Genomic DNA, 26673 nt, shown 5'->3' on the forward strand with positions numbered 1-26673 from the left:
AGTAAAAAAGACTTAGTTGTAATTAGTGATTTCGTCGATGTTACTAATAAGATGAAAGCACTAACTTTAACTTCACTTTTCCTTTCTTGGCTATAACACACACACACACACACACACACACACATATATATATATATATATATATATATATATATATATATATATATATATATATATATATATATATATATATATATATATATATATTAGGTAGTTGTGGGTAGCAGGTTGGCCAAGGCACCAGTCACCTATTGAGATACTGCTGCTAGAGAGTCAGTGGGTCATTGACTGGCCAGTCAGTACTACATTGGATGCTTCTCTCTGGTTACGGGTCATTTCCCCTTTGCCTACACCCCGAATAATCTGGCCTATTCTTTACATATTCTCCCCTGTCCTCATACACTTGACAACACTGATATTATCAAACAATATTTCTTCTCTCAAGAGATTAATTATTGCATTGTAATTGATCAGTGGCTAATCTTCTCTTGGTAAGGGTAGAAAAGACTCTTTAGCTATGGTAAGCAACTCTTCTAGAAGGGCACTCCAAAATCAAACCATTGTTCTCTAGTCTTGGGCAGTGCCATGGTCTACTGTCATGGGGGAGAGTTCTCTTGCTTGAGGGTACACCCGGCACATTATTCTATCTTATTTCTCATTCTCTTGTTTTTTTTAAGTTTTAATAGTTTATATATGAAAGGTTTATCTTAATTTTATTACTGTTCTTAAAGTATTTTATTTTAATTGTTGATTGCAGTTTGTTTATTTCCTTATTTTCTTTCCTCGCTATGCTATTTTCCCTGTTGGAGTCCTTGGGCTTATAGCATCTTACTTTTCCAACTAGGGTTTTTAACTTAGCAAGTAATAATAATAATAATAATAATAACCCTCCCCTTTTTCTAACTCCAACACGACAGTTTCAGCAATATTTGAGAGATTTTGATTTCCAAGTGTAGGCTACTTCTCGGGATACTTCATCTCACCAGGGTATATATATATATATATATATATATATATATATATATATATATATATATATATGTATATATATATATATATATATATATATATATATATATATATATATATATATATGTGTGTATATATATATATATATGTATGTATATATACATTTATATATATATATATATATATATATATATATATATATATATATATATATATATATATATATAGATGTGTGTGTGTAAATATATACATATAAGTAGAATAATTCCTTACTCTAACATGAAAATATATTTTACCAAGAGCCTTACATTCGATAAATTGCTTTAGAATATATGCAATTCAATATCTGAATCTTTTTCTGAGTTATTGAATTTATGCAGCTTAATATCTTTTAAAGTTTTCTGAAGTAAAAGATAGCGAAGTAAATTTTCGGCAATTTTTTTTTTTTTTTGCGGGATCTATATATCCCACATCCCCCTTACCCCAACGCCCATGTAATATATTATGTTAAAGACCAGGAACTAAAATGTAATATATTATGTTAAAGACCAGGAACTAAAATGTAATATATTATGTTAAAGACCAGGAACTAAAATGTAATATATTATGTTAAAGACCAGGAAATAAAATTGCAAGTTCGCTGTACTTGAAACTTGCACACCAAAGGGAAAAACTCATGATAATATGTCCGTAAAACTTTTGGGTATAGCATACTTAGAAAGTAACAAACTATCAAACACTTCTTGTTAGAGATTGATTGATTGATTGATTTAAAGTTTTCAGGCATCATGACATCTAAGGTCATTGACGCCGGAGAGAGAGAGAGAGAGAGAGAGAGAGAGAGAGAGAGAGAGAGAGAGTAATTTTTGATTAAAATTGTGCTGTGGTAGCTTGTCTGTTGTGTTTTACCTTGATTTAATAAATAATACGTTTATTCTACGATGTTGACTATAGCTCAAAATCTAATTTAATTCTGATGACAAAAGATGGCGTTGTTTTCAAATGCTTTATGCTTGTTCTTGTTAAGTCAATAAATCCTTATTGATAAATGGCGGATCGTATACATATGTCATCCAGTGTTCATGGCTAGCTAGACTATTTTGTCATTCTTCCCCATTTGAGTGAGTTGAAAACTATTTTTCTCATGTTTAACAGATTCATTATTAAGTAATCTCGTGAACTTAAGCGTGACAACGTTCATGGTATTAACCGAAAGGAAGATAGAGACTAAAGAAACTTTGTCACTTTAATTGATTCTTGACACAGATAAGGGTCTTGCATAATAGTACGTCTCATTTTGTTGGATACTGGAATTTTGTTGCTGAAATTGAAATTGTATCCTATATCCAAGAGGAAAATATTCGTTTTTGTCGGTACCTCGAATTACTGGAATCCTCAGGTGGATACTGGAAGCCCCTTGAAAATTACCGAAATCCCTAACACTATCACTGCAAATCCTTAGAAATCGGTAAATACGTGCCTTTATTAAAATACGTTATCTTTGTTTTAAGCATTTATAATTTTTATATATTTGCAGGTAGAACCTTGTCTAGGGGTTGTGACCTGGGAAAGGTGTCCTGGGGTTGGGACCTGGGAACTACTAGGTTAGGTTAGGTGTGTTTGTTAGGTTCTGTATCCTATTGTTCCCTTTTATAAATTGTGTAAAGGGTATATAGAAAAATGCATTAAGATACACATCTATTTAATTAATTTACTAAAAAATTAATGTGAATTAATAAAAACATTTATCGATTTTTAAGGGTTTGCTGTGATATTGTAAGTTATTTCTGTAATTTTCAAGGGGATTCCAGTATTTACCTGGCGATTCCAGTAAAGCCGAGGGATTCCAGTAATTCGTGGTTCCCGGTTTTAGTAACCTTTGATGTGTCTTGTTAGACATAAACCTTTTATATTTCTAGAGGTCAGCCATTTGCTCCATATACTGTAGGCTGTATTTTTATAGTACTGCAGTTACTTTATCTTGAGGAGTTAATAAATACTGGGTTATCGCGTTGATTATATTTTCCTTTATTCAAATCTGACCATTATTGTTCCCGCAAATCTCTAGATTTTTTTTTATATAATATGCCTTTGTTTATAAAGAAGTTTCTGGCAAGCATAGACTGCAAGTATAGTAGTTGTTTGAAAGGGTATATATTAATGAATTATACCTCAACCAATTTAAAAAGTATATTTCATGGATAATCAGTAAAAAAAAAAATGCTATCTTTGGTCTAACCTAACCTAACCTAGTAGGCTGGCTGCTTACCTGTTTTAGAGTAGTGTGCAATAAGACATTGGTCTGTGTGCCGGTGTGACAGTCTGAACGATCCCCCGGTCTCAGAATTCTCCTTGATAATCTGGGACAGATGATGCTCGGCATTGTCCCTGAGTTTGTTACAAAGACTCAAAATCCGGCAATAGCAGATCCTAGATTCAGGCTCTTGTGGATTGAGTCTCTCCGTAATGTAACGGATGACCCAAATCAACTGCTACTATGCCCAGTGAGGGTGCTGAGGTTTTACCTCAAACAAACTAAAGGAGCTCGTCCCTGAGTGAACAGTGTTTTTCAGGATGGGGAAGGTGAAAGGGAGTCGCAAAGACTGCGATTTTGGTGAGGATTCGCAAGGTCATAGACTGAGCCTTGAATCCTGATTCTCCTTCCCAGTAGTGGAAACCAAGAGGTCTCGATGTTAGGGGCGCAAGTACGTCCCTACCATTCAAGAAAAACAACAGTGCTCTGTGGCGCAGGTTCTACAAGTGGACATGTGGAAACGTCGGACAACCTTCACCGCCCATTACCTGCAAGACGTAACCCATATGAACATGGAGATGTTCTCCATCGGTCCTGTGGTGGCTGCACAACAAGTGATTTTAACACCTTGAGCTCCTTAGTTGGACAAGTAGCAGATGGTTGAGGGGAGACATTACCTGCGATTAAGTCTGGGATGATTGATAAGAGTGACTGGAATTTCTTTCTTTAATCTTCCCCTCTTGGGGGTACAGCACCTATGGTATACTGCAAGCTGGCCTCTGTCGTCTGCAGGTAATAACCACTTCCCTTGTGTAACGTGATATACTATACACTATATTCATATTTGTTCCGACACTAATACAAACTTTTTCTCCTTATTAAGGAATATACTTTTGGCAAAGCTGGAAGACTAGTCATAAGACTTTTAGCGAGGTGCAGGTATAACTACCCCACTGCTAGTTAGCGGGGCGTTAAGGGGTAGTACCAGCTACCCTGCTCACACACACACACACACACCTGTGTTCTATCATTACCCCACTGCTAGTTAGCGGCACATTTTGTGGGAGTACCGGCTTGACCCCCCCCCACACACACACACCTGCGTTCTATCGTCACTTTTTGCTTTTTGCTCGGTATAAAGCAGATGTTGACTCTACCGCTTAACCTTTTTGAATGGCCTTTGAATTATTTTTTCTTTTAGTTTTTTTATATTTGCAGGTGAGTGTTGCTGTTTAGGAGTTGGCATGGGGAAAGTCAAAGAGGAATTCATCTCCTTCGCGATTTTCCTCAAGGGCGAAGAAACCTCTTCTTCGCTCATCTCGATCTCTTCCCTTTGACACCGCACAACCCTTATGACGCTATGACTCCGCTGCTTCCCCTAGCGAAGTGGCTCTGCTCTCCCCCTCCTCAGGGGAGTTGCTCTCTGTTGATACTCCTTCACTGTTTTCTTTCAGAAGGCCGTTTGCTGCAGACCCAGAGCTCGAACTCGGTCTTCCTCCTCGGCGCTGTTAATGGCGCACTCCCTCGCTCTGAGTTAGCTCAATCGGCAGAAGGAGTGCAATGTCTGAATCATGTTCCTAGTTTCTACTCCACTAAGGGACCACCTTTCCTGTTTGTGGGTTAGGTTATCCCTTAAGTACTGTAGTCTTTGTTGAGGCTGAGCTTAAGCTTGGTCTTACTTCTCGGCTAGCTGATGATGTCGCACTCCCTAGTTCTGTGGTGACTCAGCTGATGGAGGGATTGCAAAGTCCAATGCATGTTCCTGCTTCTCTCAGGGGACACCTTTCCCATTTTTAGGTTAGCCCTTCTACTGAGTATTCACCTCCGTGGTTAGTGACGAGTAGGGTTTTAAGATTTGTCTATGCCCTTCTCTAACCCCTTGGAGTGGCAATCTTCGACCTTCACTCGTCCGACGAGCATGCTCATTCAGTTCCTGTTGTGGAGTATCACAGGGGTGCTCGCCAAACTCCTGCGGGAGTTTTGACGAGTGACGCAACTTTGATGACAACGTGTGAGCAGACGATGCATGACGAGAGGATTCCATAAGGGGAACGACCAGCCCAAGGCAATTGGTGGGGTCTCCCCTGTTCCTCCTAATGCTGGAGTAGGAGGGGTACCCAGTAACTTCCAGAAGTAGTATCATCATTGTAGGCAGCGCTCGATGCCTACCTTCAACTCGAGCTCAGCTCGTTGACAGGAAGCGGAGAGTACTGACGGGAGGTCTGCTTCCATGTGTTGGACAACTTCCCTTCCTGGGGAAAATTAACTTCCACAAAAAGTTGGGCAACTTTTCCTCACAAGGGAGAGATGCTCTCCACCTTTGATGGACTTCAATGTTAGCGCTTGTGGGGAGAATCGCCTATAGCATCTACACGGGTTGGTCGCCTTTCCCCCTGGCGGGACAGACTGCCTTCCCAACTTACCCTCAGTGTATGGCACACCAGCAACGAGTCTTGTAGGCTTTAACTCTTACGGGTTATTGACATCGGGCATTTGGATAACGACATTGTACTGTATACGACGGAGAACTTCTCTTCTTTGGCGAGGAGTGCAGGGTGCTACTATCTACGATCTTCACTGCGTCATGCACAATAGCGCTTGCAGTGAACTCTTCATCGAGTGAGTCTCCTCATCTAGATGACACAAGCTTTAGACTCTTTGTCCAGAGAAAGAGCGAGTGCTCTTTGTCGTCTCCACTTTGGTCACACTCGGTTGACACATGGATATCTGCTTACTTGCCAACACCAGCCATATTGCGACAACTGTTTGGTACCCTGGACAGTGAGGCATTTGTTGACCGAATGCCCCACTTATAGTAGTGAAAGAAATAGATATCTGTTTGAGGCTTTGAAGTGAGGATGGCAGGTTCATCCTTGCCAAGATTCTTGGACATGATGAGTCCTACCAAGCTAGCGGTATTTTTAGCTTTACTTCAGAAGCAGGTCTTTTAAAATATCTACACTTTTATGGTTTTAATTGAATATTCTTTTGTTCTAATAAATGATATCAGCGTCGATAACCTTAGATGTCAGGATGCTAGAAAACTTCAAATCAATCAATCATCAACGCAAGTGTGTGCTACTTCGATGTGCACTCTACTTTTGCAGTGCAGAGAGCTTCTATCTACAATTGCGGGGTGTTAAGAAGGGTCTTGGTTTCATTCATGTCTTTCACTAAGCCCCTTGGAGCGCAGTTCGTTGGAATGGGACGATGAGGTAGCACGTAGACAGGGGTCATCTGCGATACCTCTCCGTCGAGTTTGGAGTACTCGTCTTTTCTTCAGCTGTGACTCGTCCAACAAATTTGTTCAGTCCCTGTAGTGAATCCTAAAGCTGGATCACGCAGGACTGCTCACCAAACACTCTAGGGAATACTGACGAGTGACGCTTATGTAGCTCTGGCTCGTGAACAGGTAATATAAATTGAACGAAGAGCTCTCATCTGCAAGGGTTATGCGAACAAAAGTTGTTCACGAATCCCATCATGTGACTTGAATTGACTCCAGGGGCAAAAATGTAACCGAGTTGACCCCAGGGCAAAATAATCTGCAGTTCAGCAAGAAAGCCATACACATCATCACATATCCATCTACATGAACCTTAGCATTTTCAATGACATCGGAACTCAAGCTTTACGTCATCAACAAATTAATACTTTATTACATCACAAGGCCACCTCGCGACCTTCTGTTCCCCTGGAAAGGAGAACATATCCGACAATGGGGTCTCCAGGCTTCTACAGTAGACTCTGTTTTATAGAAAAGGTGCTTGGAGGTTGGATAACAGCATTCGACCTCTCCTTTCTGAACAAGTTTGTACAATAAACTTTGTTCAGGATAGAAATGGCAGATATGGTCAGACAAGCAGTCAGACTCGAGGACTTCATAACAACACTGGCATTGGGATGCTTACCGTCAGATTCGAGTTCATCCGTCTTCAAGGAAGTACTGTATTTAAGAATCATCCTAGATGATCAGATAAACCAGTTAAAGGTGCTATATTTCAACATGGTCACACTGTTTTTCACAGGGAGTTTCTATCTAGTGTCAACCGGGACTCACAGGAACGATATTCGTGTGTTAAGACACTAGGCGAACTAGCTAATTCTTCCTGACTTGGGGTCATCCCTTCTCCAACACCGAGTCAGGCTTCTCAAGTCTTTGCCGGAGGGTTGTGGTAAAATCTTGTGAGGTAAGCCCTTCAGCCAACACACAACTGGTATACCTAGGAATGCTACTAGACATCAGACTAGGAAAAGTCTTTCCTTCCAAGAGCAGAATCGAGAGACTGAAGACGGCGGTAATCCCCTCCTTTCTACTAGACTCGCTACCAGCACATCGGTTACTCTGTCTGATAAGGCCATCTGTCCTACTTGGAGCAGTGTGACAAACAAGTGAGCATCAGATTCCAATCTCCTCAGTGGGAATAGATCTTCCTTTCCCACCCCCCAGAATCAATTCTCTTCACACTCATCCAAAGAAGGGGGAATCCCACATGTGGCATCATGGACGTCCGGTCCAAATCCTACACCTCATGGAATGAGGGCAGTTTTTTTGGCCCTCCATCAGTTCCAACAGGACACTCAATGGCGTTGATAAGCGATGACACACGATAGTAGCTTACATTTAAATAATCAAGGAGGTACTTCTTCACAGTACCTATGCTAAGGTGGAGGAAGACAACTTGGCGGCCTTTCGGCTTTTCTCATCCCGGACGAGGGTGATGTTCTTGCGGACTGAGTAAAGCGACTCAGATTGTTGGTTCTGAGTGGTCTTCAGATCAAGTACCCAAAAGAGTCCCGACTTTGTGGGATTCACCGTTAGTAGACCTGTCCACCACGTCTCTGATCAACAAGCTTCTGATGTACTGCTCGTCAGTACCATTTCCCCAAGCACTTGGCTAGAGGTCTTTTAACAACACATGGGCAACATACAGTACTGCAGGTGTTGACGCATTTCCCCCCTCTTGTTGGCCTAATAAAAAAATTTCTCGACAAGGAAGGGCATCCAAGTCTGTCTATGACCCTCTTATCTCCGATGTGGCACCATGCAGAAAGGTTTCCAAACCCTCTACATTTGCTCTCAGAGGTGCCGAGGTACCCCCTCTACGTCAAGATCTTTGCTGATGACAAAACGGGAAGATTTTCCGTAAGCCATAGAATTCCCTATGACTTCATGCCGGGATGTTATTCAACATATCCTTTTGAAGAGAGGCTTTGCGCAGCGTGTTGCGAAAAAGCTGTCCGGTTATCCACAAGAATCATCAACCGACGTCTACCAGGCAAATCGGGCTGCCTTCTGTGCTGGAGGTAGTGGAAGGGTATCGCTCCTATTGACGCCACTAATCTAGTGATAGCGTAGTTCCTTTGACACCTTAGGAGGAGACTCCTCTCAGTCTCGATGATCAAAGGCTACCGTTCAGCCTGGAGCCTTGCCTTTAGATGGAAAAGGGTTTCCCTCTTTGTGGGAATTGTTTATCCTCATATGGAGTCTCGAACGTACCCGTCCTCAGCCGAAGGTTAGACCGCCTCTATGGAACATAGTGTACTGCAATCCCAGAAAGGAGCACCATTACGCTTAAGACAACCTTTTTTTTGCTAGCCCTGGCCTCGGTAAGGAGAATTAAAAGATTCCACTCCCTTTCCTATGACTTTGATGTCTCCAATTCGAAGAGTTAGGAAAAGGTAGTGCTCAACTTTGTGAGTGTCGCAAGACCCGCAATCCGGCAACAATAGATCCCAGATTCGAGCCCTTCCGGATAGAGAGTCTTTGTGATATAATTGATGATCCAGATCAACTGCTTCTATGTACATTGTTGACACTGCACTGTGACCTCTTAATGAACTTTAGGAGCTCGCCCTCCAGTGAAAATGTGGTTTGTCAGTAACGGGAAATTTAAGAGGAGAGCCTCAAAGTATACTATCTCAGTGTGAATTCCCAATGTCATAGAGCACCCCTCAAATTCTGACTCTCCTTCGTAACTGCAGAAACCAAGAGCTCATGGTGTTAGGGACGTAAACAGGCCCCTAGTATTTAAGAAAATTAAGTGTGTGGCACAGGTTTTATGGGTGGGCATGTGGAAACATCAGACAACCATCACCACCCATTTCCTGCTGGATGTAACCCACAGGAACATGAGACATTCTCCATCGGACCTGTAGTAGCTGCACAATAAGTGGTTTAAACACCTCGAGCTCCTTGATGGTCAAATAGCATATGGTGGAAAATGATGTTACCCAGTATTAAGTCTGGGATGAATGATGAGATTGACTGGCATCTTTTTTCTTTCATCCTTCCCTCTCTTGAGGCACAGCACCTACGGTACGCTGCAAGCCGACCTCCACTGTCCGTAGGTATAACCACAAGGATGGTGAGATTGCAGTGACTAAAAGAACTAATGAGTTAGAGTGGGACTTGAACCCCAATCTAGAGATTGCCAGTCAGGGACGTTACCACTTAGGCCGCCACAACCCCTATCCTGGTATATGAACATATATTTGTTATGGCCGCATATTTCCAAGCGAGGGGGAAATTGGACAATGTCTATGATTTGTTCAAGAGGTTCGAGAACTTTGAGAATTCTTACCTGGACAAGTCACAGTATTAGCATTACACAATTACGCGGGTTGCTCAGGCCGATGCGTGCACACGCACGGAAGTTTAGCGAGGCGTCATGGCGATTCCTCAATAAAGTGTGCATAGCATACAGTACCACCCTTGGTCAAAAACTAGCCAGATTGTTAGGACTTCCACCTACCTTAGGATGAGTTTTCTCTCATAAAGAGCAAAGGGTTTGTATCAGTGTAGTGAACAAATGACAAATTTAAAGTACAGTAATTAGTATTTTTCCTAACGATACAAACCTTGACCTCTTTATACAAATTTGTCTCACCATCACCTATCCCCCTGCAAAGCCTACCAGCAATCAAAAGTGATAATAGAATACAGGTGTGTGTGTGATCGGGGTAGCCGCTACTACCCCCTACCTCCTACTGTGGGGTAGTTATACCTCGCTAAAAGTCTAATGGGGAGTATTCCAGCTTTGTCAAAAGTATATACCCTAATAAAGAGCTCAATGTTTGTATTGTTAGGGAAAATAAAAATTATCTTGAATTTGTCATATTTGGCATGTCCCCATTTCCCCTACCAGCAATGTCTATTTGTTTGTTCAAGGAAGTCTTAGGACTGAGAATTCTTACCTGGACAAGTCACATTGCTGAGTTATCACACAATCACACTGGTTGCTCAGGCCGCAAATGCATGCACATGTACTGAAGTTTAGCGAGATGTCAGGTTGAGTCCTCAAAAAGCTTGTGCGTAGCATGGAGGAACACCCTGGGTCAAAAACCAGCCTGTTAGTGAGGACTTCCCAATAAAGAGCGATAGGGTTTGTATTTAGTGACAGAACAAATGACAAATTTGAACATCATTTGTATTTTCCATAACAATACAAACCTTGAGCTCTTTATACAAATTTAGCACACCAGCACCTATCCCCCTGCTACACACACTGACAGCAGCCATACGAGTCAAGGAACTTCATGGTCTCGCTTTCGACATCGCCCATTAATGATAAGGGCGAAAGGCAATGTTCAGTTTCGTCCACGAGTATGTCGCCAGACAGTCTCCAGAGGTGACGCATCCTACACAAGTCTCCACTCGGTAACGGATGATCCAGACCATATGTTACTGTACCCAGGGTAAGATATGAGACTCTACCTTAAGAGAACGGCAACAGCCCACCCCCCCGGGTCCCTTCTCTTGTCATCAGCACTGGGAGAGACCTAAGTAGGATCACCAAAACATCATCTTAACATGACGACTCATGATGTCAGGGGCATAGCTATGCCCCTGGTCCTTCTAAGCAGATTACTCTGTGATGCAGGGTTTACAAGAAATGATGTGAATGCTCCAGGTGACTTTCACAACCTTTCTCATGCAAGACGTGACCCACAGGAACTCAATACGATCTCTATCGTTCCGGTGGTGGCTGCACAACAGCTGGTTGTATACCTCAAGCTCCTTATTGGACAAGTAGCAGAAGGTTGAGGGCACTGTTACACTGTTTTAGTCTGCGTGAATGAAAAGATTTGACTGGCTCTTATTCTTTTCTTCATCCTACCCTCTCGTGGGGAAAGCAGCATCCTGGGTTCTCTTCACAAGCTGACCTCAAACCACTGCAGGTAAACCATGCTCCCTTGTGTACCTAGTATTAGGCTAATACTGTTGCGTCCCCATACCCTGGCGAGGTGGTTTGGGGAAAGTCTTGGTTACATCAGTTTTTTCATACAATAGACTCGGAATAACTTTACCTAGAGTCACACTTCTGCATGTCTCAACACACAGTTTGCGTAGGCTGCGGACCTTGCGTAGCAAGGTTTTAGCGAGGTCAGGGACTCATTCTTGAGTACTAATATACTCAGATAAGGAGCCCCTAGGTAAAACCAAAAGCCAGATTGGCTGGGACGTCCACCCTTCCTAATGGGTGAGTCACCCCTAATAAATAGCGTGGTTTGTATTCCAGTTACGAAACAGATGACAAATTCGTAGATACCCGGTAATTTGTATTTTCCCTAACTATACAAACCTTGGCTATTTATACAAACTTGCCCGCCAGACCTATCCCCCTTGAAGCCCTACCTCCAAGCAAAGTGAGCTGGTGTGTGAGCGTGAGTGGTAGCCAGCTCCCATCCCCCCTACCTTCTGCTAACTAGCGGTGTGGGTAGTTAACCCTCGCTAGAATTTTCATGGCTTGTCAATTCAGCTCCACCGAAAGTATAACCCGTAATAAATAGCTAAGGTTTGTATAGTTAGGAAAAATACAAATTATCTACGAATTTGTCATGTTATGCTTATACTAAGATCAGAAACACAATGTCTCTGCTAGGTCCAAATCATTTCAATATACCTGTATACTCATCATATGGTTGTTCATGAGTATGTCACATGTACGTCAAAATATGCTTTTTATAGAGAGGTGGGGAAAAAGACAGGAGGTGAGATATAGCTTATTAGTGTGTTCTAATGGATTCCCAGACCCTTAAAACATATGACTAGATACCGAAATCAGATTTTGGTGTCAATTTTTGGCGAAAAATTGGTTTTCGGTGATTTCGGCGGTGGTCATGTTGAAATTTGCCTGTTAAAAAAAAAAATGGGATCATGCAGACTTTGGTTCTGTATGGTCTGTTCTACCAGAATCGTTAATGAAACATTCCATGTACGTTAAAACACATCTAAGAATGCGTAGGTGAAACTGTCTGTCTGTGTGTAGATTTCATAATTTTAGTTCCTTGGAATGTTGAGAAGGTTCAAGGAGTGGAAGTCTGTGAGAAGGGGAGAGAGAATGATTTTTTTTATTGTTTTTAGCTAATTTCCTGTCTGATTACTTCGCTTTATCAATTTTTTTTTTATATTTTGATCTAAATTCAGGATATCACCTTGAAACGAGAGCCACCAATCATCCGACCATAATCTAATTATCTGTATGAACAAATATTTTTAGTATATTCCTTCTCTTTGGCACTACCTCCATCCAAAACAACCACCACAGGTTGGACATCTATACTAAGTTGCCCCTTAACTGGTTCCTGAGCAGGGGTACTGTAACTGACAAAAGTTGTTGGCTCGTATTGACATTTTCTCAATTTTGCCCTTTGATAACTCTTTACTAAGTATTAGGAAGCAGTTATTTGAACATTTATTTTATACAGGGTCATCATTGGCGAATATGAATGCTTTCTAAAAAAAAAGAATGACTTACATAATCTGTATTACATATGAAAATCTCCCTATCGTAATCAATACACGAGGGACTCTTGAGGGAATTTACTTTCATTTCAGCTGGTTTTCTCTTTGTTGCAATATGAAAATAATCTAACATCGGATGTATCGTTGCTTATATATTCACCACTTGCTTTGTAATCGTATTGCCAAGTTAAAATACTAGTCATGACTAGCATTAGAGAGGGAAAAAAGGAGAGGTGAATCTTAATGGTGAAGGTGTGGACGGAGTATGGGAGGGGCCTTGTTGTGACTTTGGAGGAGGTTTTGGAGAACGTTGAGGTTTGGGTTCTAGGAGAAGTTTGGAGGAGAGTAAAGTTCAGGGGTTGCAGGTCTCGATGGAGTAGTATTAGGTTGGGATGTGTGGTTGGTTTGAGGAGAGGTGTGGTTGGTATGTTCGATGTGGCTGCCGTGGCTGCAGGATGTAGTGGCGATCTGGTCCTTGACAGCTGGCGATACACTGAAGTCTTGCTGGGCATCTCTTCTGCCAAGCATGGTGAGCTCCTCAGCAGTTGGGGCACTAGGCAACGGTGTGTTGCCTGGCCTTGAACTTGGTGATGCAGTGGGCTGTAGGGTGCTATCTGCTGCTGCAAACTGCTCAGACCTCCGAGCCTGTTCACCGGTTCCTGTGGTGCCCAAACTTCTGACACCTGAAGAATCTGAGGGGCTCTGGGAAGTACTCTTCCTTGTAGAAGGCTCATCAGTAGCCAAAGAAGAACTGTGGAGGTCGTTGTAACTTGATAACATCCTCTAACTTGTGGGATCTCCTTCCTGATTTCCCCTCGCATCTCAATGCTGAGAAAATGGAAGGGTGGTTGAGCACTGGTTCGATTGGTAGGTCCGTGTCGAAGTTTATGATGATGGTCATCGGCTTGTCTGTAGGGTTGAGGTGTTGGATGTTCTCCTGCTGCATCTTTAGCTGTGGATTCCTGGCCTCCATAGTGGCTATGGCAGCATAGGAAGTCGTGTTGGGGCCGAGAGTAAGCCTGAATCTGGTTGGCTGGGGTGATGTGTTGTTGGTGGTCTTCTGTGGAGGTGATTGCTGGGCAGGATGAGTGTTGGTATCCTATTTTTCCTCGGTTTTTGCTTCTTCTTCATTGTTTTGGTTTTGATTTTATTCCATCTCCTCTTGGTTGTCCATATGTGTTTTCTGGATTGGTTCCATGTCTGGTTGGGTGGACGAGGTGAGTTTTTTTTTGTGACTCCGCCAGATGAGGGATTGTGGTGTTGTTAATTAATTTATTGTCCGATTACCTCTCTTCATTGGTATTGTTTTAGATTTTGATAAAAATTCATATCACATTAAAACGAGAACCACCAGTCACAAAGTGTAGTTTATTTTTTAGGTAGTTTTGGGTTATATGTACTATTTGTATGTATTAAGATTAAACTATTATTAGTATTCTTTTTCAAGTATTTATCGTCTTTCTAATTTATTTAAATTTTATATTTCATAAAAGCTCTATTATTTCTATTAGGGCATTCTCCTGTTAGGATTACATTCCTCTAATCAGGGAAGTACCCCATACAGTACTCTTAGGATGTTTGAAGAATTTTTTCAGTCTTTTACTGTACCTCCTTTACCACATCCATTTTTGTCTTATCGCCAAATCCTGTCAAAAATATTAAAACGTTTTTGCAATCTTTAAACAATGGGGTAATGCATTCAAAAATCAGTAATAATTAAAGAAGAATCCTACGATGCCATTATCATTGTCAAAAGTCAAACTAGAACCAGGATGAGGAAATCAGAAATGGCCTTCTATGGAAAATCTTTTTTAAGATGGATAAAGATGAATTAAACAGACCACTAAATCAGAAGAAATAAACGTAACGAGATTGTCTTTTAGTTGTAGGACCTCTATTTAATTATCATATAAAAATGATCTTCGTGACTTCTATGATAGTGGGTATAGTGGAAAGTAAAACTTGGCATATGCGCAATAATAGAGAAAAACTGTGGAATAATAAAATAAAAAAATAGTTGTATAACAGTATAAACCCCTCATTTAGTCATTCCTCTTCGAGGGCAGGAGAAAATATACAAAGAATATCTTAGTCTTCAGAAAAAACAGATGGGGAAATAAGATGTAAATCATTTTCGTTTGTATTTTTAAGTTGTTATGTACAGAAGCCACTTAACAATAATCAGGAAGAGAATTTTTAACGAGGAAAACTAAACAAAACGTTGGACTATGAAAGTTTGAATGCATTTGACTCGTACAGTTGCTGCAGTGTTGCCAGATATGGGAATTTATCCCTAGATTTGGGGATATTTGGGGGTCCGATGGGGATATTCAGTACTAAATTCTATGAGGAGACAGAGATGATTAAACCTTTATATTGTTGCAATTAGTTTACTTTCACTTATATGCAGTAAAGTGAGTGATTAATATACAGGTTTAGTATAGCCTACAGGATCAGAAGAAATTATATTTGTGAACATGGGGATATTTGGGTGGTTTTGGGGATTTTTTTATCACGAGTTTTGGGGAATTTTAGACTCTTCCCAACTGTCACTGTCAGTCTTTGTTAGAACGTGTTAGAAGAAAGGTGGGGACATTCTTCAGGTGATTACAAGTGGTTGTAAACAGAATGGGTTTCTGTTTCGTTATTTTAATAGCCAGTGTAGTGTAAGGATGATATTCCTTTTGTGTAAGATAAGGGTAAATATATAATGGAATTAGATATGAGAAATTGACGACTGCTGGTTAGTTAGTGAATTGCAGGTTTCCAAATGGGAAAGTTTAATTATGTTTGTAAGTAACAATCCATGTTGCACAAGGTTTGAAAAGGGTACCTTAGAATTAACATTGAGAGCCTGTTTATAACGCCGGACACGGACAAGTGCATAGAACTCCACTTAACATAAACTTCACCAGCTAACCTACAATCTGTGTCCTTACCTACCTAAAAGGAGAGCTAATGCCTCTGTGATCCCCTTAGACTGCTGCTTTTTTAGCAAAAAGGTTGAAAATACTTGAGTAATGGGGCTTTTTTGGGTTTAAATCCAACCCTCCACTGAAGTTGAGTGAACTATTTCTCGGGCGGGTCCATATTAATCATCTAACGAAACATTTTCATTATAACTTATACAATTCTTTGATTGTAGCATCTTCCAAATCATATGCTCTTGTGAAAAGTAATGTCTTTAGTTTCTTCTTAAATTCAATTGCTCCCTTTAGGTCCTTCATTTCAGTTGGCAGTTTATTATAATGTCTAGGCGCACAGTAGCTAAAAGCCCTTTCACCAAATTTACTATATGTGTAATAACTCCCCAGTGTGGAATACGATTTACTCAAGTGTCTCGGATATCTATAGGTCTAGACCTGAGATATGTAATGGCTAGAGATTGATCTCTCCCGCTTGCATAGGGCCGCTCCATCTTTTACTTGCGAATCATATAGCACAAGGATTTTCATGAAGATAATTTTTCAGATTAATAGAATTTTAGTTGTTCATCGAGAAGCTAATATTTTTCTATTGATTTTCTCAATTCTGGTTTTTAACTATTATCAATCCTCAATTTCCATTGTATACTATATTAATTGGAAGATTCCGTCATGGATAATGATAATATACATTATTACAATATTGGCAGAACTACTAGAATGAAATAAAATTCAAAGTATGTTGAATATCTTAATTTAGTGCCTTCAGGAGTGAAGTTATAATATAGGAATCGTGCTGATTTTTCGCCACTTTCTAGAACAAACAAGTCTCCAGTGCTCGGTCGAAGGCATCAGATTTCGGAGCGAAAAAGCGAACCTTTATATATATCGTTTGAGCAATTCAACCCGAACTGCCTTGAACGAACGTGAGTCTCCCCATACGCGTCCGTCATCAGTAGTTTAATACCATGTACAAATAGTCAAAACATTGTGCGGAAGTTACTGAACGATTTCTCTCTCTCTCTCTCACTGAGTCAGCGATTTACTTTTCAAATAATAAAATTTCAATTTCATTCCACCTGACTTTTGTCGTCTGCTAAAATTCAAAATTTTTACAAAATCAAAATGCTACACACCCCCGTCCCAGCCCCAACAACCCCCCCCCCCCCTTCCTGGCCCCCCCTCCCCCCCCCCTTCTCGGGCCCCTCCCCCCCTTTCCCTTCCCCCCTCCCCCCCTTTCCCTTCCCCCCTCCCCCCCTTTCCCTTCCCCCCTCCCCCCTTTCCCTTCCCCCCTCCCCCCTTTTCCCTTCCCCCCTTTTCCCTTCCCCTTCCCCTTCCCCACCCCCACTGATCGCTTATCAAACATCGGTGCTATTTATACGATAATGCAATCTCAAATTAGCCAATCACATTACTCCAATAATATTAGCCAATTATCACATGACACGTGGCACTTCCTCATTGGTTGTTTCATTAATTACAAATGACGTCATGATCGAATCATGATACCTCATTGGTTAATCGATATCAGTATATGACGTCACGATATAAACTGATGACGTCATCATTCGATATCCGTTATCGTCCGACAGATCGCCTTATTTCACATGAATTATTTTTTCTATTTAGAACTAGGGAATTTTGTGATAGAAAATTTATCTGTTTAAGTAATTTAAGGTGGCATAATTGCCCTAAAACATTTTTTTCACTAAAAATAATTATATAATTGTTTATATTTGGCGTTTTATTGACCGTTGGCGAATGCAGGAAACGTTACCGACTCCGATTTCTCCCGGGCCAATAGAATATCGGCTCTATATCAATCGTCAAGTAGTACGAATAATATTTACTTTAATAGCTTTTGGAAATGAATAACAGGTTCATTAAATATTATTAACGAATGACGTAAGATCAGAGTTAATATGTAAATATTCCCTACTCGACAAAAAGTAAAAGTAAGAAAGGTTTCGAGTTGTCGGAGCCAAATTCATTTTGGCTATAGCATTTAGAAGTTTTTTTTTTTTTTCGTTCATTTTACTTTCTTTAAGGGCTGCTTTCCAGTCCTATACTGCACGTTAACCATACCTTGTACAGGACCTTGCGTGATTCATTTAATTTATGCATTCCAAGGTATTCATTCAGCATTTCACACTGCATATCGCTCGTTCATTCTCAAGTCCACAATAACGAAGGACTTAGAAAAGAAGTGTTGATTTTCTTGAAAGCCTTAATACCTTCAGCCTTTCGGATATCTATTGGGATCTTATGTTATAGTCCTGGGCCGGTTATAGTCCGGTTTTGATAACATATTTCAAACTCTAATTCTTGTTTTGATAGGAAGCTAGGTATAGTATTGATCCGGGTCAGAGACATTTTATTAGTCTTCGTCCTCTGTTTATTATGTTTTGTAATTTTTCTATTTGTACTTTTGGTAGAGTCATCACTGGCGAATTTGAATGCTTTCTAAAATAAGACTGTGACTTACATAATCTTTATTATAAATGAAAATCTCCTTAACCCAATTGATACACGTGGGACTTTTGAGGGAAGTTTGCTGAAAAAATAAATTATAGGATGTATCGTTGCTGGGATTTTCACAACTTGCTTTTTAATTGGATTGCTTACTTAAAAAAGGAAAACAGAAATCACGGTGAAATGATAGAATAACATTGTCAAAAAGGTATATAGATTAATGATAATCATTACTGAAACATAAGAAAAGAATAGCTGAGCATTTTTGTGTGATCCTTCGAAAAGTGTTGATTATTAACTGGAAAGAAATTATTTTCACTCACCAAGGCCCGCCTGAACAGACTCTTAGTGTCTGATGGAGGGCGAGAAATAAACCCCTAAAAGTAAAAGTAAAGTAAGTATTATCTTGTATGCAAAAGTACTGCAGTCATGGTCCTTATTTGTTTCAATAATCATTGCCTATATTTTATAGATATAGCTGAACTCGTCTGAGTCCCTGGTTAGGCTGGAGGAACGTAGAGAGTAGTCCCCTTTTTGTTTTGTTTCTTTGTTGATGTCGGCTACCCCCCAAAATTGGGGGAAGTGCCTTGGTATATGGATGGATGGATATCTTTTAGAAATATGCATTCTAACTTATTTATTCTACAAACACTTGATTAGAAAGAAAGTTTTTACAAATACTGAACACTTGTGATCATTTGATTATACCAATTCGCCAAAGAAAAAAGTCAAGTTAATCAGCACCATAAGATATGTAACTTATGATACTCTTTGATTCCACATTAATAGCAGACATTTTTCCAAGGGTATCAAACATGACACTTTGCTCAATATGAATATTATTAAGCATTCATTTTATGATTGGCTAAGTCAACCCAAGTTACTTATAAATATATTTATGCTATACATGTTTCAAAATACTGCATGGCACTTATAAATGTACTGCTATATACATATCCTTTGTTCTTTGTATCGTTTAATTAATACATACAGTAAGTGCAGGATATTGTGTATCAAATATATATCTACTATGCTACTTTCAAAGGTATATATCACTATAGAAAATTAATGATCGTGAGTTATTTGTACGCTTTAATGTCAACATAAACTACAAACACATTTGACAGGAAAATAAAACCTATATAGGCACAATTGGTAAACAGCTGACTGTCTGTATCCACGTGGTCTGACTACAGAGCTTCTATTTTCTCACAATATCCCAGTCTGATTTAGTTGCTATATCATTTGTTGAGGCAGGAATCAAGGACTGTCCTAGGAAGAGGTTTGGAAGGGACATGCACCAGTCTCAGTAGAAGAATTCGATAAAGTGTGCTTTCTTTATTTGTGGAACTAGTGAGATAATGCTTCAGACTTGCTCGGGATCCTTACCTCGGATTTTAGCAGACTTTTTACAGCACTTTCAAAACGTAAGAACTAGTACAACATGAATCACTCTCGCTAACTACACTGAACTTGCTCAAAATTACTTCAAACAGAATATACGACCAGTTATTAAAGGTTGTGCCATTTGCTTATTGTGTTATTTATATCATTGCCAGCAAGTCAATTGCAAGTATTGTTAATTCATTCCCACGCCCAGAAATTATATACATGTCAAGGTTACCAACTTCTCGTTCATGCAGAAGAACGTTATTGTTTGTTTACCACCACAAATATAATAGCTCTAATACAGATAATATTCCACAACAAAACACAACTAAATTTGTCTCAAATATCAGAAATTAATAATATTCGTGTAGATGTGGTGGTGAAAATGATTATTGGTACTATGCAGTTGCAAGATGGCTTAAGCAGAATTTCCTTTATGTTTACAAAAACCAGATTTCATGACATCGAATGGGGGTATAGGACACTTTTATCACTAAAACACATAAAAAAGCCAAAGTCTTTTCAGACAACATTTAGTATTAATCCTATTACTAGGCATAAATGTGCATCTAAATACCGAATAAGATTATATTCAAAAGGAAAACTGAAAAATTGTCAAAATGAGATCACCAACTTTTGGTTAATTACTGTACCCATCTTTAGAGCCTTTTTGTGATTTGGTTCATTACTGTACCCATCTTTAGAGCCTTTTTGTGATTTGGTTCATTACTGTACCCATCTTTAGAGCCTTTTTGTGATTTGGTTCATTACTGTACCCATCTTTAGAGCCTTTTTGTGATTTGGTTCATTACTGTACCCATCTTTAGAGCCTTTTTGTGATTTGGTTGATTACTGTACCCATCTTTAGAGCCTTTTTGTGATTTGGTTAATTACTGTACCCATCTTTAGAGCCTTTTTGTGATTTGGTTAATTACTGTACCCATCTTTAGAGCCTTTTTATGATTTGGTTCATTACTGTACCCATCTTTAGAGCCTTTTCATTATTTGGTTCATTACTGTACCCATCTTTAGAGCCTTTTCATTATTTGGTTCATTACTGTACCCATCTTTAGAGCCTTTTTGTGATTTGGTTGATTACTGTACCCATCTTTAGAGCCTTTTTGTGATTTGGTTAATTACTGTACCCATCTTTAGAGCCTTTTTGTGATTTGGTTGATTACTGTACCCATCTTTAGAGCCTTTTTGTGATTTGGTTAATTACTGTACCCATCTTTAGAGCCTTTTTATGATTTGGTTCATTACTGTACCCATCTTTAGAGCCTTTTCATTATTTGGTTCATTACTGTACCCATCTTTAGAGCCTTTTTGTGATTTGGTTGATTACTGTACCCATCTTTAGAGCCTTTTTGTGATTTGGTTAATTACTGTACCCATCTTTAGAGCCTTTTTGTGATTTGGTTGATTACTGTACCCATCTTTAGAGCCTTTTTATGATTTGGTTAATTACTGTACCCATCTTTAGAGTCTTTTCATTATTTGGTTCATTACTGTACCCATCTTTAGAGCCTTTTTGTGATTTGGTTGATTGCTGTACCCATCTCTAGAGCCTTTTTGTGATTTGGTTCATTGCTGTACCCATCTCTAGAGCCTTTTTGTGATTTGGTTCATTGCTGTACCCATCTCTAGAGCCTTTTTGTGATTTGGTTCATTGCTGTACCCATCTCTAGAGCCTTTTTGTGATTTGGTTCATTGCTGTACCCATCTTTAGAGCCTTTTTGTGATTTGGTTCATTACTGTACCCATCTTTAGAGCCTTTTTGTGATTTGGTTCATTGCTGTACCCATCTCTAGAGCCTTTTTGTGATTTGGTTCATTACTGTACCCATCTTTAGAGCCTTTTTGTGATTTGGTTCATTGCTGTACCCATCTCTAGAGCCTTTCTGTGATTTGGTCCATTGCTGTACCCATCTCTAGAGCTTTCTGTGATTTGGTTCATTGCTGTACCCATCTCTAGAGCCTTTCTGTGATTTGGTTCATTGCTGTACCCATCTCTAGAGCCTTTCTGTGATTTGGTTCATTGCTGTACCCATCTCTAGAGCCTTTCTGTGATTTGGTTCATTGCTGTACCCATCTCTAGAGCCTTTCTGTGATTTGGTTCATTGCTGTACCCATCTCTAGAGCCTTTCTGTGATTTGGTTCATTGCTGTACCCATCTCTAGAGCCTTTCTGTGATTTGGTTCATTGCTGTACCCATCTCTAGAGCCTTTCTGTGATTTGGTTCATTGCTGTACCCATCTCTAGAGCCTTTCTGTGATTTGGTTCATTGCTGTACCCATCTCTAGAGCCTTTCTGTGATTTGGTTCATTGCTGTACCCATCTCTAGAGCCTTTCTGTGATTTGGTTCATTGCTGTACCCATCTCTAGAGCCTTTCTGTGATTTGGTTCTTTTCAATATTAAACTTACCCGATAATCATGTAGCTGTCAACTCCGTTGCCCGACAGAATTCTATGGAGGGATACGCCAGCTATCACAATACTAGAAGGGGGTGTACTTACCAGCGCCACCTGTGGCCAGGTACTATAGTACTTCTTGTTGACACCTCCTCAATTTTTCCTCTGTCGTGCTTCCGGCAAGACGTTCTGGGATACGCTTATGATCTTGGAGTATTTTCACGGCTTTTGGTGAAGTATTTCTCTTAGATTTCGGCTGTCGCTTTACTGGAAAACTTCTATAATAGCTATTATTTAGTCCTGATTAACGGTTAACGATCTTTTGCTTGATTTTGAAACCCCACTTGGCTAACTCTTTTGATTCAAGATGTCTGACATTTCACAAGCCCCCACCCATAGACGATGTAGGTCTTGTAATAGGCGTATTCCGAAGGCCTCGGTAGATCCTCACACCGCTTGTTCTGACTGTAGGGAAAGGCCCTGTCAGTTAGAAGATCGATGTGAGGAATGCGCCGGACTTTCGGAACTTGATTTTGTCCGTCTTCTTAAGTATTCAACCAAGTTAGAGAGAGAGAGAGTTAGGAGGAGTTCTTCTCAATCTTCACTTTTTTCCTCACCTCATGATCCCCTACCTTTTCCTACCCCTGTAGTGGCTACCCCCGAACCTGCTATTTGCCCTCAGCCTGATATGTCTGTTGTTTTGCGTGCCATTCAGGCCTTAGGTGACAAAGTAGAGTCAGTGGTTAGTGATCATAAGTCTCTTATGGCCGAAGTCAAGGAACTTAAGGTCAAGAGTGCAGTGGGTGGTATTAGTGCCAGTGCTGTGACGAGTGCTAGTGTCAGTGCAGTGCCAAGTGCTAGTGTCAGTGTCAGTGTGGAGCGTGAGGATACTCCTGTGCGTGCCAGTCGTCCTCCCAGTCCGGGACCTCTTGCAAGCTCCCAAGCCCAGGGGAGAAGCAATGTCGAAGGGCAAAAGGGTTCGGCAGGCCTTGATCGGCGCACAGAAGTATCCTCGGTGGTTGCGGGCGTGTCTTCCAGAGACCGTCACTCCCACCTGCAGACGATTGAGCCCGTCTTTTACTCGTCTGCTGATCAATTGTCAGGGAAGAAACGCTGGACTCAGGTCTCAAGACCACTCAAACGCAGAGTCCAGACCTCAAGAACTCAACCGGGCTGCAGTCATTGGATCAGCTCTGACTCGCCGCAGTCATCAGTTGAATGCACTCCTCCTAAGAGGAGTAAGGTTCTGCTGCAACAGATCTCTGCTGTTAAGGCTTTACCTCAGCAGACCTTAGTGTCTGCCGACCCCAAGTTGACTCTACTGCAGTCCATGCAGTCACAACTTGCGGTCCTGATGCGTGAGTGTCAGGCTGAGAAGGCTACACCTCTTCCTGCGATCGCTCCGCCTGACCGCAGTACTGCCTGCCAGGCGTACGATGTTGAGGCTCCTCAGGATACCTTACCACGCTCTGAGTTTACTGTTTCCAGTGGTGTGCAGCTCCCTCCGCCTTCCTTAAGGCAACCTCAGCAATGGGAACAGGAAGCTTATACCTTACTTCCTCCGCTTCCACTTGCAGTTCCACCAGTGAGGCAACACTCTCTTGAGGTACAACAACCTCTCCCATCCATGAGTCAGTCTCCTCAGCTCTCGCTGCAGCGAGCTCAACCCTCCTCAAGGCAAGCACCTCAACACCTTAGCCTTGCGCCTCAGGAACCTCAACTCGCGAGACAATTACTGCGTTCTGCGCAACCACTACCTCATCGCTCACAGCTCACACCTCAGGAACCTCAACTCGTTCCTCAGGAACTTGCTACTGCGCATCCGCCAACCACTCAGCAAGCGCAACCCTTGAGTTCAGACACTCATACCAGGAGTCAGCCTCCTCCACCCATGCGCCTACCGTCTGCTACTTCTTTTGATCAGCCTTTGCAGACTGAGCCTCAGGTGTTCCCTCAACAGAGTCTTGAGGAGGAAACCACAAATATTGTTGTTCCAGCTCGTACTGACTCTGCTGTTCAGCATACCTTACCGATCTCTTCGCTACACTCTGGTGATGAGGTGTCGGATGATGAGGCTGCACACCTGGATCCCTCATCAGACGTGGATGAATCCAAGTCTTCTCCACCTTCTATTGACTTTCGTAAGGTCTTGGCTCTTTTTAGGGAGGTATACCCAGACCACTTTGTCTCTGCTATCCCCCGCTCTCCGCCATCTGAGTTTTCGCTGGGCATGCAGCCAGCTAAGTCCACTTACACTAAGCTCGTCTTAGCAAGGTCCTCTAAGAGAGCGTTAAGGATTTTAGGGGAGTGGTTGCAGTCTAAGCAACATCTTGGAAAGACTTCGTTCATGTTTCCTCCGACTAAGCTCACTTCCAAAGCGGGCGTTTGGTATGCCACAGGAGAGGAGCCAGGCTTGGGAGTACCTGCCTCTGCCCAGGCTGACTTCTCAAGTCTGGTAGACTCTCCTCGTAGAACAGCAATGAGGCGCTCTAAGGTTTGCTGGACCTTCTCAGACCTTGATCACTTCCTGAAGGGTGTTTTTAGAGCATTTGAGATGTTCAACTTCTTAGACTGGTGCCTGGGGGCCCTCAGCAAGAAGACCTCCCCTGCGGACAAGGAGTCTGCCATGCTCTTAATGTCCTGCATGGATAAGGCCATTAGAGATGGATCTGGCGAGCTTGCATCGATGTTTGTGTCAGGGGTTCTTAAGAAAAGGGAGCAGTTTTGTACCTTCCTTTCCTCCAGCATCACACCTTGTCAAAGGTCCCAACTCCTTTTCGCTCCGCTCTCGAAGTTCCTTTTTCCCGAAGAGCTTGTTAAGGACTTGTCTGCTGCCCTGATACAAAAGGACACACATGATCTTGTGGCCTCATCGGCTCGTAAGACTAAGGTTGCTACCTCAGTCCCCAGGACTTATCGCACCCCAGTGGCTGATACTCCTGCTACGAGGTTCATACCGCCCTTTCGTGGTAGAGCCCCCAGCCGAGGAAGCTCCCGTCCAGACTCTTCCAGGAGCAAGTCTAGGAAAAGTTCCAAGGCTTCTAAAGGAAAAAACTGACTCTCCGCATCTCCAGACAGCAGTAGGAGCCAGACTCAAGATCTTCTGGCAAGCCTGGGAAAAGAGAGGTGCAGACGCCCAGTCTGTCAGTTGGCTGAGGGAGGGTTACAGGATACCATTCTGCCGCAAACCCCCTCTGACCACATCTCCCATCAACCTCTCTCCCAACTACAAAGAAGAGGACAAGAGGCTAGCGTTGCACCAGGAGGTGTCGCTCCTTGTACAGAAGAAGGCAGTGGTTATAGTCCGGGACCATCAATCCCCGGGCTTCTACAACCGTCTCTTTCTGGTGGCCAAGAAGACAGGAGGTTGGAGACCGGTGCTGGACGTCAGCGCGCTCAATGCGTATGTCACCAAGCAGACGTTCACGATGGAGACGACGAAGTCGGTCCTAGCAGCGGTCAGGCAGGAGGACTGGATGGTCTCGTTGGACCTGAAAGATGCCTACTTTCACGTTCCTATTCATCCAGACTCCCAACCTTTCCTGAGATTCGTTTTTGGAAAGGTTGTCTACCAATTCCAAGCCCTGTGTTTTGGCCTAAGCACAGCTCCTATGGTGTTCACGCATCTGATGAGGAATATAGCAAAATTCCTCCACTTATCGGACATCAGAGCCTCCCTTTACTTAGACGACTGGCTGTTGAGAGCCTCCACGAGTCGTCGCTGTCTGGAGAGTCTCAACTGGACTTTGGACTTAATCAAAGAACTGGGTCTGTTAGTCAACATAGAAAAGTCTCAGCTCATTCCCTCCCAATCCATTGTGTACCTGGGAATGGAGATTCGGAGTCAGGATTTTCGGGCTTTTCCATCGGCCCCAAGGATAAGCCAAGCCCTAGATTGCATCATGAGCATGCTGAAGAGGAGCAGTTGCTCGGTGAGACAGTGGATGAGTCTCTCAGGGACCCTTTCATCGCTGGCCCTGTTCGTCGAGCTAGGGAGACTCCACCTCCGCCCTCTTCAATTCCATCTTGCAGCTCATTGGGACAAGGGTTTGACTCTCGAAGCAGTCTCTATCCCAGTCACCAAAGAGATGAAGACCACTCTCTTGTGGTGGAAGACCAATCTACTTCTCAGGGAGGGCCTATCGTTGGCTATTCAGACCCCCAATCTTCATCTCTTCTCAGATGCATCGGACTCGGGCTGGGGTGCGACCTTGAACGGACAGGAGTGCTCGGGAACGTGGAACGAGGAACAGAGAACGCTCCACATCAACTGCAAGGAGCTACTAGCAGTTCATTTAGCCCTGCTGAACTTCAAGTCCCTCCTGCTAGGCAAGGTGGTGGAGGTGAACTCAGACAACACCACAGCCTTGGCTTACATCTCCAAGCAAGGAGGGACCCATTCGAGGAGCCTATACGAGATCGCAAGGGACCTCCTCATTTGGTCAAGAAGTCAAAACCTCACTTTAGTCACGAGGTTCATTCAGGGCAACATGAACGTCTCAGCAG

The 26673-nt window shown here is 41.8% G+C and overlaps 1 protein-coding gene and 1 pseudogene across 2 annotated transcripts in view; one reads left to right on the forward strand and one right to left on the reverse strand.

Moving 5' to 3' along the window:
* Positions 1 to 3352, reverse strand: part of LOC137630040 (uncharacterized) — an 80495-nt pseudogene extending 77143 nt beyond the window's left edge.
* LOC137630390 (uncharacterized) overlaps positions 1956 to 26673 on the forward strand; it is a 32527-nt gene continuing 7809 nt past the window's right edge. The window contains exon 1 of one of the 2 annotated variants that reach the window (XM_068361839.1): positions 1956 to 2090. The gene's annotated coding sequence lies outside the window, so the exon portion shown is untranslated. Of the gene's footprint in view, positions 2091 to 15509; positions 15575 to 26673 lie in introns of those variants that run through there. The other variant, XM_068361840.1, reaches the window with a different exon arrangement.

This window comes from Palaemon carinicauda, chromosome 38 (genome assembly GCF_036898095.1).
Source record: "Palaemon carinicauda isolate YSFRI2023 chromosome 38, ASM3689809v2, whole genome shotgun sequence".
Classification (NCBI taxonomy): Eukaryota; Metazoa; Arthropoda; class Malacostraca; order Decapoda; family Palaemonidae; genus Palaemon; species Palaemon carinicauda.